We start from the raw sequence: 15,548 nt of genomic DNA on the forward strand, positions 1-15,548 counted from the left end.
CGCCACCATGTCTGTCAGTAGTCCGGAGATACGCTACAGAACCATAAGCTTCTTCTGAGGCATCGCAGAATATATTTATCTCTCTGTGAAGACCTGAGATGTCCACCTCCTTTGGCAAGTATGGCCGGGGCAAGGTGATCTCAGGCAGGATTTGTAGTTCTTCCTCAAAGGCCTCCCACTGCTGTAGAAGCTCTTGAGGTAGCAATGGGTCATCCCATCCTCGATGCTTGTCCCAAAGGTGCCTGACAAGTATCTTGGCCCTGGTAGTGTAGGGTAATATGAACCCCAGGGGATCATACTGGCTTGCCAACACTTTATAAATATTACGCATTGTGGGTTACGCCATACTCTATATGATGATGCTTGTAGCCTAGGTAGGACATCAACGTGAAAGAGCCAGCTTAGCCCTAAGGTGGATTCTGGGGCATCAGTCTTGTTCTGAGCCATCCATAACTCAACACTCGCAGATCGGCTCTCTTCTGGTAGGTGGCTTATCACATCTGGTTTGAGCTGGAGGCAATTATCCACATAAAATCACTTCTCAATTGAGATCCTCACCTCATCATCTGGCTGGCTGTTATCGGTGACATGGCGCAACAGGGGCTACATGTCGTTCCAAACAGTAGCACCTGCCACTCATATACTGCAGGGGAAGAAATAATGATCAGAAATTAATATTGTGTTCTGCGTCCTGATTGGCTAATGCTGCGTTCACCCACCAGCGTCACATCCAACTCGGTGAGTTTTACTGCCTGCTGAAGCGAGGAGCTGCTCTTCTTTTTCTCTTCTCACAAACAAACCATCAGTGAAAAAAGCCGGTGTGATTAGCGGCTAATGCTAACCTAGCTCAGTGCTACAGAGAGAACTTTTACCTGCTACTAACATCTCCTCGATGATTCTCCTCCACGCCAAATCCTTCCTTGTCCGGTCCCGGTTATAATGGTCTGTCATACAGCTCCAGGTGGTCACACACAGCTTCTACTCTTTTTTTTTGGTTTTCTTCTACACAGCTTCTACTCTATGACCGGTGTCCGTCTTCAACAAAGACTGATTGCATTCTGCATCAATGTCCGATCACGAGCAGTGTGACTCTGAAGTGCTGTATGTTTGAAAACAGGTTTATGTTTTAAAATCTACAAAGTTTTGAACTTTGAGAGTGTTTAAACAAAAGAGAAATGTGGTTTTACAGCCTGTATAAAAATAGTAAAAAATAAAGCTGACTACTTCGTGGATTTAGCCTATTGCAGTTATTTTTAGAACGTAACCCCCGTGATAAACGAGGGACTACTGTGCAAACAAATTATTACTTAACCCTTCTTTAAGCGGGTTACACCCTCCCCCTCTAAATTAACATGAGTCCCTTCATGTTCTTACAAGGGTAGGGGCACCTTCAAAAGTTTACACTTTTAAACCCATCAAATATAGTTTGTAGAAATGAAATCAAGGGTTTGCCAAGCTGTGGGTATGTAAACTTAACAGGTGGCTTTCTCAAACATTCAGATTTGCGTATTTGGTCAGATGTTTGATTGTTAGGGGTATCAAAAACAGCTAGATCAGGGGAACTAACATCTTGCTCAATATTGGCTATTTCAGTAGATTGTCTCAGTTTCCTCAGACTGTTCAACTCTCTCAGGGGTTTTGTTTTATGAGGAACTGTCCATTATGTCATGTTCCATTTTGGTAGTTTCACATTCTGCACACAGCTGCATGTCACATAGATTACTGACACAGGATAGAAAGGCGGTGGGCCCAACGAACGAGGAGGAACAAAGAAGGAAAAGCCGGGTGCATCCCGGAGGTTGGCCTCTTTTGGCTTCTGGAACCCATCATGAAGAAACACATGAGCCAGCGCTGTACAGTCTTGTACTCACTTGTAAGACGTGTTTGTAATAAACAGTGTTGGGAATAACACCTTATTAAGTAACACGCTGCAGTAACTATGTTACTTTTTGCGGTATCAAGTACTGTAATGCGTGTATCATTACTGTGATTTGAACAGACTCGTTACTCGTTACTTTACGTGCATAACTCAGGACTTATCCCAGCAACACAAGCATATTTTCTATCAGCTCTGTGGGTTTGCTGTCTTCCAAACCGTTGAGTGACATCAGGCGATACGCTCGTTCCGTGTCAGACAGCTGGAATAGACGGAGGAGCTGAGGTTTGAGAGCAGTGTATTTGCTGTGCAGCGATGGGTCTCACTACAATCCCATCACTAGGCAGGTGGTGGATGAATCCAATGCCGTGACGACGTGGTAATATTTTGTGTCGTCCGCAGTGATGCCTCGGAGCTGGAACTGGGCTTCGACTTGCTGAAACCACAGCTCTGGGTCATGTTGCCAAAACTCTGGTAACTTGACCGTAGGGCCAAACAGCGGCCCTGTAGGCTTGTGCGCCCACGACAGACATGTTCAAATATTAGGATCACCAATGTGGAAGCCGAGAAAGAGGAGACAACTTTCTTTATTACCTCACTCACAGAATGACAGTTCACCTGTCAAAACATTATGTCATCACAGCACTTCCTCCTTTAACACATCACCTGTCACCAACACACCCCCACATGTCACGACACACCCACTCCACTCTGAATGAGAGATCATCCCCTCAGGTGCACCACAGGACTACAGTGTCCATGGTGGGTGTGAAGAACACGTGACACAGCGACGTGCAAGTGACTATGTTTGTGAGGCTGAAAATACATTTTTTAATTATTATTATTTAGTTTTTCTTTATGAGGCTAAAAATACCAGTTGGTTGAGTTTAGCTGTTTTGAGTTAAGGTTACAAAGAATGGATAAACTTTACTGTTTGTGTTGAAAAAATCTATTGAATCAGTTTTGCACTGTTTAATTTTTTCACAACCAAAAGTGTACTTTCTACCTGTTTCAATGACTACAATAAATAGACCTATCAAAAGTTTCAACATACTGTATGTTGTGTTTTGTTGATCCACTGCTTCATCGTAGTGATACTGGGTACGATGATCAAATCTTACAGTTGTTTTATCCAGCACTATGCCATATCAACCCCAAAATAATGTGTGTGCATTTGTAGAGGGTTGAAAACATTAGAAGTAAATTATAACAGTAGGATAAAATAAATGAGAAGAAAACAGGAATTATCATTTTTATTTTATTTTCATTCATTTCATCATTCACTTGCTGTAATGGCGGATACTGCCAATATCATGTAGTTCAGTAACGTTGGTGTCACGGAGTGTGCATCGGTCAGAATGCAATGAATTAGCAGGATAATTCTTCAGTTTTTTTAATGTCAATGTCAATGTCAGGTTTATTTATATAGCACATTTCAAAACAGCTACAACTGCCCAAAATGCTGTACAGCAAACATTATAAAATACAATGTAAAAACAGTCACAAAATATACAACATAAAAAAATAATAATAAAATACATGGGATCTGCTCAACTTGTGTTGAAAACCAAAGCAAAAAGATGGGTTTTCAACAATGACTTAAAAACATGAATGGACTGGGCCTTTTTGACATTCAGCGGAAGGCTGTTCCAGAGACTCGGAGCCGCTACGGCAAAAGCCCGGTCTCCTCTCGTTTTGCGCTTAGCTATTGGCACCACCAGAGTCATTTGATTGGAGGATCTCAGTGTTCGACCTGGATCACGGATCAACAAAAGCTCCGAAAGGTAGGATGGAGCCAACCCATTCAGACATTTAAAAACCATCAACAGTATCTTGAACTGAACACAGGAGTTATGTGCTCACGTTCGTTCCCATGATCAAACGCGCCGCTGCGTTTTGAACCAACTGCAGACGCCGGATGGAAGTTTGATCGAGCCCACAGTATAGAGAGTTAGAATAATTTAAGCGACACGTAATAAAAGCATGAATGACACGCTCCAGGTCGGTGTGAGGCAAATAGGATTTGATTTTGCTGAGCAAACGCAGCTGAAAAAAGCTAATTTTGACAACTGAACTTATTTGTCTGTCAAACTTAAATGAACTGTCCAAAACAACCCCAAGATTCCTAGCAGACTCGTGGAAATAGATACTCAAAGGGCCCAGAGCAGTGACATTACATGAGTTACCAAATACTACAATTTCAGTTTTGGAGTCATTAAGCTTTAGGCAATTTTGAGCCATCCAGTCCTTTACTTCCTGTAAACAATCAAACAAAACTTGAGCATTGTCTGTGCCTGGCTTCAAAGGCAGATAAATTTGCAGGTCGTCTGCAAAACAATGAGAGTCAATTTTATATTTTCTGAAAATTGACCCAATGGGCAACATATACATTGAAAACAATAAGGGGCCCAAAATGGAGCCCTGCGGCACACCACAGCTGAGTGGGGCAACTCCAGAAACGTAAGGACCAAGGTGGACGGCAAAAGATCAATTTTCAAGGTACGATCTAAACCAACTTAAGGCAGTACCTTTAATGCCAATATGATTTTTGAGGCGTGAAAGCAATATTTCATGGTTGACAGTGTCAAATGCTGCCGTTAAATCTAAAAGTACCAAAACAGTAGAGCAGCCTGAATCAACAGTTAAAATAAGGTCATTAAAAACTCTTAAGAGTGCAGTCTCAGTGCTGTGACGTAACTTAAAGCCAGATTGAAATTTTTCTAAAATACCATTTACATCCAGATAAGTTTGAATTTGAGCAAAAACCAGTTTTTCCAAAATTTTTGATAAGAAAGGCAATTTAGAAATTGGCCTGTAGTTTGCCAGGACTTTAAAGTCCAGGTTTTGCTTCTTAAGCAGAGGCTGAACAACAGCATGTTTAAAGGAACTTGGAACGCAGCCTGATGTCAGCGAGGAATTCATAATCGCCAGCATATGAGGCCCAATTGCGCCCAAAACATCTTTGAGCAGTTTAGGAGGGAGACAATCAAGCGGACAGTTAGAAGCTCTTAATTTATGCACAACAACAGACAGGTCGTTAAGGGACACAGGTTCAAAATGCTCAAAAGTCGCAGAACACACAGAAGTAACACAGGGATCAACTACTTTGAAAGAAGAGGTTGAGTTCCTAATAGCAGTTATCTTGTCAACAAAAAATTTCAGAAAACTTTCACACAAAGTTTGAGAATGTACAACATAGTTTGAGTCAGTAGGTTTCACAAGTCTATTTAAAACATTAAACAGAACTTGGGGTCTGTTATGATTTGTAGAAATCAAGTTTGACATGTACTCAGCTTTAGCACACTTCACAGCTTTCTGATAATTTGATAAACAGTCTCGCAAAATGCCCAAAGAAACGTGAAGCTTGTCATTTTTCCACCTCCTTTCTGCGCGTCTACATTCACACCTAAGTGCACGAGTAGAGTCATCCAACCATGGCTCAGACACAGACTTAGATTTAATCATTTTCAAAGGAGCAATCAGGTCTAAAATGGAGGAGCATGTAGAACTAAACATGCTAGTGGCCTCTTCAACAGAACAAGGTGATAAGACCAGTGTGGGCACCAGATGAGTAAAAGCATTTGAGAATTCTTCTGCTGTCGACGGGTTCATAATGCGCCGCATACGCGCCGCGGCGCACGGTTTAGCTGGAGCACACGGAAGTGTTAGTGAAAACAAAACTGGCAAATGGTCCGATATCTGCGTGCTACAGAGATTATCAATGCCTACATTTAAACCATGAGCCAACACGAGATCAAGTGTATGCCCCTTTTTATGCGTAGGGCCAGTAACCCACTGTGTAAGATTAAAAGAATCGATGGTACTTAAAAAGTCCTTTACCAGAGGCTTTGAGTCACAGCAAACATGTATGTTAAAATCACCCACTATTGAGAAATGATCACAATTAAGAACGGTTCCTGCTACAAAGTTGGAAAAGTCTGCAATGAAGTCTTTGTCAAACTTTGGAGGTCGATATACCAGCGCGCACAGGACAGGCACAGTGCTCTGTATTTCAATCAACTGCAGTTCAAAGCTTGAGAAAGTTGTTGCTGGACGTTGTCGGCATTTAAGACTGGATTTAAACACAGATGCTAGCCCTCCGCCCTTTCCAGAGGTACGGGGAGAGCTAAAAAACGAGCCGCCTGGAGGAAGGAGTTCAGAGAAAGCTGAAGACTCACCAGCACGTAACCATGTCTCTGTCAGAAACATGTAATCCAAATGCTGGGAAACGAAGAAATCGTTGAGTACAAAGGTCTTGTTTGCCAGCGACCTGACATTAAGCAGTGCCATGCGAAGTAACTCCACGTTTTTCAGTGAAGAAGTTCGTGCTAGCAAGCGAAAGTTTTCCTGGTTGACGCTGCGGTGGTTAGCAGCTCTGGGACGCCGGGTGCGGAGCCGCTCCGAGAGTTGCGACGGCATCAGCTGATGCCCCTCCTGGATACCACTGGGCAATACAGGGATGAGACAGCGCTCACTTCCCCGAGATGTAGCTGGGTTTCCATAGCCGCCTTTCTTTCCAGATCGAAGGTAAGCTCTGATTTTAATCAAAATACCTCCACGCTTCCGTCTTCTGCGGTAGCATCTCCTCCAGGGCACAGCAAATGGTGTGCGCAGAACGCCCGGTGGAGACGCGAGGAGTGGCGGTGGAGGACATGAAGACTGTCTAGCTGTACAGTTCCTCAAGAAAGCTTCATGAGATGCTCGAATGTTCAACAATGTTTGACGGTCATACACAAGCATCACAGATCCATACAATGAGCAATATGCAAAGTAGAGCAGGGAGACGGAGCGCCGTGCACACTGCTGGCGCCATCTTCTGTGTATGTGTGTGTGGTTCTGTCAAATAAAGAGAATAATAATAATCAGAATAACACTTAAATTCCCAACATAACATTAAATTAACAGAGATCAATCCACACTAATAACAGAATAATGCAGCCATGCTGCCCTTTTGTGGACATTTCAATGGTATTAACCACACCTCGACAACATATCACAATATGTATTAATATCTAACACCAGGAAACACAGTCTTATGAATCAAATTAACTTCTCTAAACATGGACAATTATATGGGAAAAGCCTCTAACACACAATATTAATGATAACACAGCATGTAGCATAGCTTACCGGCTATCTGGCTAATATACACAAATTAGGAACAGAAACAACATTAACAACTCAATCCCCATTCCTAACCTATTCTCAAGACAGGAGAGAAACCACTCACCTGTCAAAAGGACGCATACTTTACAAACGTTCAGACAAGCATGACCCAGAAGCAGACGTGAGCGTCAATCAGATTTAGCAGGTCTCTGCTCCATCGATCAGCCACGGAGGGGGTGGAGGACTTGTCTCAGGAACGAGTGGACTGACCTGAAACGGCTTAATCCTGGAAACATGAAATGTAGGGTGAATCTTATAAGAACGTGGTAGACAGAGACATACCGCAGAAGGACTGATAACCCGGGAGACAGAAAAGGGGCCAATAAACTTAGAGACCAGCTTTTTGAGACAAGGCTTTGAGACAAGACTTTGAGGCAAAATTGAGGCAGCCATCAGACGTGCTGGTGACGTGCTGACGTGGTGACGTATCAATCATTTCCTGTTTACGCTCTACCGCTGCTTGCAGCGCTCTACTACTGTGTTCTGCTAACTCTAATCAAACTTGTTGTCATTGATATTTTAGCCTTGAAAACACTTGTTTTAATTTTTTACCGTAGAGTTAAACGTACGAAGGTTAAGTAAAAAGCAATCTCGCCTCTTATAGGCAGTGTAATCTCCTTTCAACTTCCTTTTGTCCTTAGCTTAGCTTAGCTTAAATTTAGCACCTATGGCTTCTCTCTCCTCCCCTCTGCTCTCCTGCCTGGTGAGTCAGATGTTTAGTTACTCCTCCTCCTCCTTTAGGGACAATGGTAGTTGCATAAAGTGTAGCGTACTGTTAGATATGGAGGCGAGGATCAACAATCTGGAGAAGCGGTTCCGCACCCCTGATACCAAAACCGAAGCTAGCAAGCAGGACCTAGCCGGTGCGGACCGTGCTAGCTCTAGCTTAGCCTCCCCCCCGGCCAGCAATGACTGGGTTACTGTCCGTGGTAAGCATAGTCGAAGGTCAAAAAGCCGCTCGGGACACCACCATGTTCACGTCTCAAACAGGTTCTCAAATCTAAAGTTGCTGGCAAAGAGTAACCGTAAGTTTGATAGGATAGTCCTCCATGTCGGCACTAATGACTCCCGACGTCGTCAGTCGGAAGCAACCAAAGTGAACATTGAATCAGTTTGTGCTTATGCTAAAACAATGTCGGACTCCGTAATTTTCTCTGGTCCCTTACCAAATCTGACCAGTGATGACATGTACAGCCGCATGTCATCATTTAACCGCTGGCTATCGAGGTGGTGTCCAGAAAACGAGGTGGGCTTCATTGATAATTGGAGATCCTTCTGGGGAAAACCGAACCTGATAGGAAGAGATGGAATCCATCCTACTTTGGAGGGAGCATCTCTACTATCAGAAAACATGGCACAGTCACTGTTATGACATCTCATGAATGAGACCATGTTACAGAGGCGGAGTCCTCCACGCCCCTCTGCGCTTGCCTTAGGACAGTTTCCCTCCCATTGCTATTATGATAGCTGTGTTCATCGCCATGGCAACTGTTGTGATGGTGATGAATATTATTTTATAGAGACGGTGTCTGTCCCCCGACCCATATTTCACAATGATTTTAACATAAAATCAAATAAAAGAGCTATCAATTATAAAAATCTGAAAAAAATTAAAATCTCAAATCTAGAAACACCAAAACATAAAACCATTAGATGTGCTCTATTAAATATTAGATCACTGAGATCCAAATCTCTACTAGTAAATGACCTTATCTCAGAAAATAACTTTGATTTATTCTGTTTAACTGAAACATGGCTGTATCAAGATGAATATGTTAGTTTAAATGAAGCCACTCCTCCCAGTCATTTAAATACTCATATGCCACGAGACATAGGCCGTGGAGGTGGTGTAGCAGCTATTTATCATTCTTGTTCTAACATATTAATGAACTAAAAGTCTACCCTGAAAATCCTCTGCTATCAGATCACTTTTTAATATCTTTTAACATTATCCTAGAGGATCTCGCACTGTGCAATAAAATAGTTACGAGTAGAAATCTGTCCAATAGTGCTGTGGCTAAATTTAAAGAGGCCATTCCTTCTGCCTTAAACTCAGTGCACCATCCAATAAATAACTATGACATTAATTATAACCCCTCTCAACTGGATCTGCTTGTCGATAGCTCTGCTAGTCTACTAAAATCCACCTTGGACTCAATTGCCCCATTGAGGGAAAAAACTATTAAACGTCAGAGGAAAGCTCCGTGGTTTAGCTCTGAAACTCACACACTCAAACAAACAACCCGTAAATTAGAGAGAATGTGGCGCTCCAATAAAACAGAGGAGTCACGAATACTCTGGCAAGAAAGCCATAGTAAATACATGACAGCCTTACGACATAGTCGATCTACATACTACTCCTCACTAATTGAAGAAAATAAAAATAATCCGAGGTACCTTTTCAATACTGTAGCCAGGCTAACACAAAGTCAGAGCTCTATTGAGCCCATGATTCCTCTAGCCCTCAGCTGTGAGGACTTTATGACATTTTTTAACGATAAAATTCATAAGATTAGAGATAAAATTAGCCACTCCCTGCCTTCACCTGGGCCTGCTGTACCATTAAATGTAAATAGGCCTAACCTAAACTGTTTCACACATATAGGACTTCAGGAACTTAACTCTATTATTTCATCCTCCAAACCATCGACCTGCCTTTCAGATCCGATCCCAACTAAGCTGTTTAAAGAAGTTGTTCCCCTGGTCTGCCCATCTTTGTTGGAGACAATAAATATATCCCTATCAATAGGCTACGTGCCACAGTCCTTTAAAGTAGCTGTAATCAAACCCCTTCTCAAAAAACCTACTCTTGATTCCAGCACTTTAGCAAACTACAGGCCTATATCTAATCTTCCTTTTATTTCAAAGATTCTTGAGAAAGTTGTGGCGGCTCAGCTCTGTGAATTTCTTCAAAACAACAGCCTGTTCGAGGACTTCCAGTCAGGTTTTAGAGCTCAACACAGAACAGAGACTGCTTTAGTTAAAGTAACTAATGATCTACTCTGGGCTTCAGATGAAGGACGACTCTCAGTGCTGGTTTTATTAGATCTTAGTGCAGCTTTTGACACTATAGATCACTATATTCTACTAGAGAGATTAGAGAAATTACTTGGAATCACAGGGACTGCCCTAAACTGGTTTAAGTCCTACCTATCTGATAGGTACCAGTTTGTACACGTGAATAATAGGTCTTCTGTGTACACTAAAGTAAGCTACGGGGTTCCTCAGGGCTCTGTGCTAGGTCCAATCCTCTTCTGTATCTATATGCTCCCCTTTGGTAATGTTATGAGAAAATACTCTGTTAACTTTCACTGCTATGCTGATGATACCCAACTGTATGTATCAATGAAGCCAGGTGAGACAAATCAGCTATCTAAACTTGAGGTCTGTCTAAAGGACATTAGGGCCTGGATGGACCAAAATTTTCTTCTTCTCAACTCAGACAAGACTGAGGTCATTGTACTGGGCCCACGATACCTTAGAGAAACCTATGCTAGCCTAACTGCCCTAGACGGCATTACTCTGGCACGAAGCACAACTGTTAGAAACCTTGGGGTTCTATTTGATCAGGACTTATCCTTCAACCCTCACATAAAACAAACTTCAAGAACTGCCTTCTTTCATCTCCGTAACATTGCTAAAATCAGATCTATCCTGTCTCAAAAACTAGTCCATGCTTTTGTTACCTCTAGACTGGATTATTGTAATTCTCTTTTAGCAGGCTGCCCGAGCAAGTCGCTTAAGACACTTCAGCTGGTTCAAAATGCTGCAGCACGTGTACTGACTAAAACTAGGAGAAGAGATCACATTACTCCTGTGTTAGCCTCTCTGCATTGGCTTCCCATAAAATATAGAATAGAATTCAAGATTCTTCTTCTCACTTATAAAGCCCTAAATGGACAGGCACCAGTCTATCTCAAGGAGCTTGTAGTGCCATACAATCCCCCCAGAACTTGTGTGTTTGCTCCTGTACTCCTTCTGGCTTTTATCTTGCAGGTCCGTGGGATCCTCAGTGTGGAGTTACAGAGTCTCAGCGGCTCTGTCTCCACCCTCTCCTCTGCACACACCCAACACAGCATAACGTGGATGGCTGTTCATCATAGGAATGGGATCCACACAAGGTTCCTGCTGCTTAACAGAAGGTTTTCCTTGCCACCATGATGAATTCATGTTGGGTGTGGGATACATATGTATGTGTATATACGTATATATGCATATGTGTGTATCCATAAATTGAAGAGTCCGTCCTTAAGACTGCTCTACTGTAAAGTGCCTTGAGATACCATTGGTTATGATTTGGCGCTATACAAATAAAGATTGATTGATTGATTTTTGGACTCAGATCGCAGAGGCAGGTCATGAGTGGATAACTATACTCGTTGTCCTGGAACATAGGAAGGTGCCGGAGTCCGCCTCTTGTCTGCCCCGGACTTACTGGCCGCTGTTGTCTGGAGGAGGGTCCGACGGGCCCGGGCCCACGATCTCCTGCACCGTCTGACAAAGACCTGCGCAGATGGCACACTAACCTCTCGTTCCAGGGCGGAGAAGAGAGGGGGTTGATAACCATAGGAGCATTTGAAGGGGGTGAGCCCAGTCGAAGCGCAGGGTAGGGAGTTGTGGGCATATTCAGCCCAGACCAACTTCTGACTCCAGGAGGTTTGATCCTGCGAAACCAGCAGCCGGAAAGCTGTCCCCAATTCCTGATTCAGCCGCTCAGCCTGGCCATTAGATTCAGGATGGCTGTTCATCATAGGAATGGGATCCACACAAGGTTCCTGCTGCTTAACAGAAGGTTTTCCTTGCCGCCATGATGAATTCATGTTGGGTGTGGGATACATATGTATGTGTATATACGTATTTATGCATATGTGTGTATCCATAAAATGAAGAGTCCGTCCTTAAGACTGCTCTACTGTCTTGAGATACCATTGGTTATGATTTGGCGCTATACAAATAAAAGATTGATTGATTAATTGAGGATGGTAACCAGAGGAGAGGCTGACGGAAGCTCCTATTAACAAACAAAAAGCACGCCAGAAGTGAGAAATGAACTGAGGGCCACGATCTGAAACCACGTTCCTGGGGAGTCCATGTATACGGAACACTTCATGCAACATGATCTCAGCTAGCTCCCTAGAGGAGGGTAGTTTTCTCAAGGGAACAAAATGTATCATTTTGGAGGAGCGATCCACAATCGTAAGAATTACTGTTGCACCTCTGGAGGAAGGCAGACCAGTGACAAAATCTATGGAAATATCAGACCACTGAGAGCGGCTGGAGTAAACCAGCTGGAGGTTGTCTGGAAGTCTTATCCCAGGCACACTGGCGCTGACATACTCTCGGACCTGTTCCACTATCCCAGGCCACCAGGACCGCTGCGGCACCAAAAACAGTGTCCGTCGGCCTCCAGGATGACAGGAGGTTCGATGAGTGTGAGCCCACTTGATGACCTGTGGTCTAAGACCTTCAACCACAAACAAACGGTTAGAGGGACATCCTGCTTGAATATCAACTCCTGCCTGGGCCAGCTGAACCCTTTTCTCGATGTCCCAGGTAACTATCCCCACCACCCGGTGGCTAGACAGTACTGGCTCCAGGGATTCCAAGTCTGGGTCTGCTTTGAACTGGCGGGAAAGAGCATCCTGTTTGATATTCTTCGATCCTGGACGATAGGAAACTACAAAGTCAAAACGATTAAAAAACAAGGCCCATCAGGCTTGACGCGCATTTAACTGTCGAGCTGATTTTATATACTCCAGATTCTTATGGTGAGTCCACACTACAAATTATTGTTCTGCTGTCAACAAGATAAACAAAAACAAAAATGATTGAACATATCACGCAGGACTTCATTTACCAGAGCCTGAAATACCGCAGGGGCATTGGTCAACCCAAAAGGCATTACCAGGTACTCATAATGACCGCTGGGGGTATTGAATGCCGTCTTCCACTCATCTCCCTCCTTAATGCGACCCAAATGGTAGGCGTTGCATAGATCAAGTTTAGTAAATAGTTTGGCTCCCTGGAGGAGATCAAATGCATAGGAAAGCAGAGACAGAGGATATCTGTTCTTAATGGTGACCCAATTAGGCCCTCTATAGTCGATGCATGTCTGAGCGAGCCATCCTTCTTTTTAACAAAAAAAAAACTCTTCCCCTGCTGGAGACGAGAAGGGTTGGATGAGGCCGGCCTTAAGACATGTCTCTATATAATCCTGCATGGCCTTTCTTTCTGGTGGAGAGAGTGAATACAGGCCACCTCTAGGTGGTATGGACCCCGAAAGGAGCTCAATAGTACAGTCGAAGGGCCTATGAGGGTGTAGTGATGTGGCCTTATGTTTGTTAAAAATTTCCGGTCCCAATACTCAATGGGGACCCTCGCCACCTCTGGGTCCTCCACCGGATCAACCTCTCGAGCTCCAACTGCCAATAGGATATTCACAGGTTCTGCAGACAGGCAAACAGATTTACAGTCAGTACCCCACCCAATTATCTGCCCCGTCCTCCAATTAATGACAGGTTAGTGCTGGCGAAGCCAGGAGAGTCCCAATACCAGCACACATGGAGACAAGGAAACCACATAAAATGATAGATCTTCCTTGTGTTCAGAATTAATGGTAAGCGTAAGGGGTGATGTGGTGTGTGTAATAGTGAACAGTGACTTTCCATTTAGAGAAAATGCTTTAAGTGTATTGTAGCCTAATGTACATTTACTGTTGGTTATTAGGTTTTGGGCTGAGATTAGTCCTAGGTTCAAGTATGAGTTGGGAATTATTACTACGATGTGCAGAAAATAGACAGACCATTTGCTGTTTATAAAAATAAGTGCCATGGATTTATTAAATAACAAAAACAATAATAATAACCAAAATTAGTCTTAAAACAGACTAGAGTTCACCCGCTGGGATTTAGTTCAGTTCAGTAAGGCGTCACAGCCTGGGGAAAAAAATAGTACCACTGAAAGAAAAATGAAGCTGGTCCTACCACCCTGGTAGGACTGAAGTTCACTGGTTTGGTCCACTGGAAGAGAACCTAATTAAAATGAAGTTGATCCTACCACCCTGGTAGGATTGCAGTTCGTGAGGTGGGTTCCTGGGTAAGAGGATCGGTACTTGTAGGTGGTCCTACCATCCTGGTAGACCTGTAGTTCACCGTCTTCTAAGTCATCTCCGTGGGTAGCTCACCATCTTTAGATCCGTAGGGGTTTAAAAAAACCCTGGCCGAATTTCAGTCTGAAGCGCTTATACGAAGGTTGTCCGTCTTGCTGCTGATCGCGCCTTTCGTCAGGTGCCAGGCACAAACGCTGGTCTGCACCGTTAGTATAGTGCACTCCGCTGAGCACCGGGTGCGCGTGCTAGTGTTCGTATGCTGCGTTTCAGCTGCTGCTTAATTGCTTCCCCCATTCAAGCCTCTCCCTCACGTACCTCATGCTTCCTGTTTATACTGCAATACTAGTCTGTGATTGGCTGGCGTACATGCGTGTGGATGAGTGACGTCATGTAGTCTATTAGTAATAGTGCAGTGAAATAATATTGTATATAAATAACTTAAGAGTAGATGTTATAATAAATTCACTTCTAAATAATATATTTAAATAATATAAATATAATCAATTTCTTTATGACGTGGGTTACATCCTCCCCCTCTATTCCTATGTACGTCCTCGCTACATAGATAAAGCTAAATGACACGGACTTGGGAAGGAGTTTTATCTTTGGAATCAAAAGCTTCTGTACAAGCTAATGAACGACTATGGAGAAGAGTTTGTACAACGGATAATAATGGGTTTCCTAATCGAGAATATCCTAATCGGTCAGGTGGATTTCTATTCCTATTGGTTCTTCTAAGTGAGGTGGCATCTTCTGGAATTTTTTCCTCGGGTAACAGCTCACCGATTGAAGATTCGAGTGTAACCTCTATTGCAGGTTCAACTTGGTCAGTTGCTGTCTCTATTGCAGAGTCCTGAAGATTCATGCTTTCATCTTCCATCGAGGTGAGGTGTACAGGTTCTGGACTTTCTACAGGAAGAGATAAGTTGTCAATAGGTTGAGTCATGTTTAGTTGAGGTTCAAAGTCTTTTGACAGGAGCAAGGTGTCTTTCTTAGGTGTAGCAGAAAGAGTTGTCTGCAGAGGAACATCTGCGGTGTTGGTACTGTTACCCAGATCAACATAGACATGCTCAACAGTTCTCTGTGGAATCCAAATAGGTTGATCATCATCATCATTATCATCATGAAGGCTTTGTTCACTATCATGTTTTTGTCGAGTTCTTGGTCTGCAAGGAGATGGAGATGTACTTGGTTCATCCGGTGTAGGGGAAAGGAAACCACAACATAAAAGAAGATCTCTATGCAGTGTACGTGTTGGGCCATCCTTGTCTTCTGGCTTTACAGTGTAGACTGGAAGGTCTCCATTCCGGCTAACAACAATTTAAACATCAGGTTCCCATTTATCCGCTAGCTTGTGTTTGCCACGAATTCTGACGTTGCGAACCAGCACTCTATCCC

Source organism: Gouania willdenowi, chromosome 22 (assembly GCF_900634775.1).
Source record: "Gouania willdenowi chromosome 22, fGouWil2.1, whole genome shotgun sequence".
In the NCBI taxonomy this organism is placed as follows: domain Eukaryota; kingdom Metazoa; phylum Chordata; class Actinopteri; order Blenniiformes; family Gobiesocidae; genus Gouania; species Gouania willdenowi.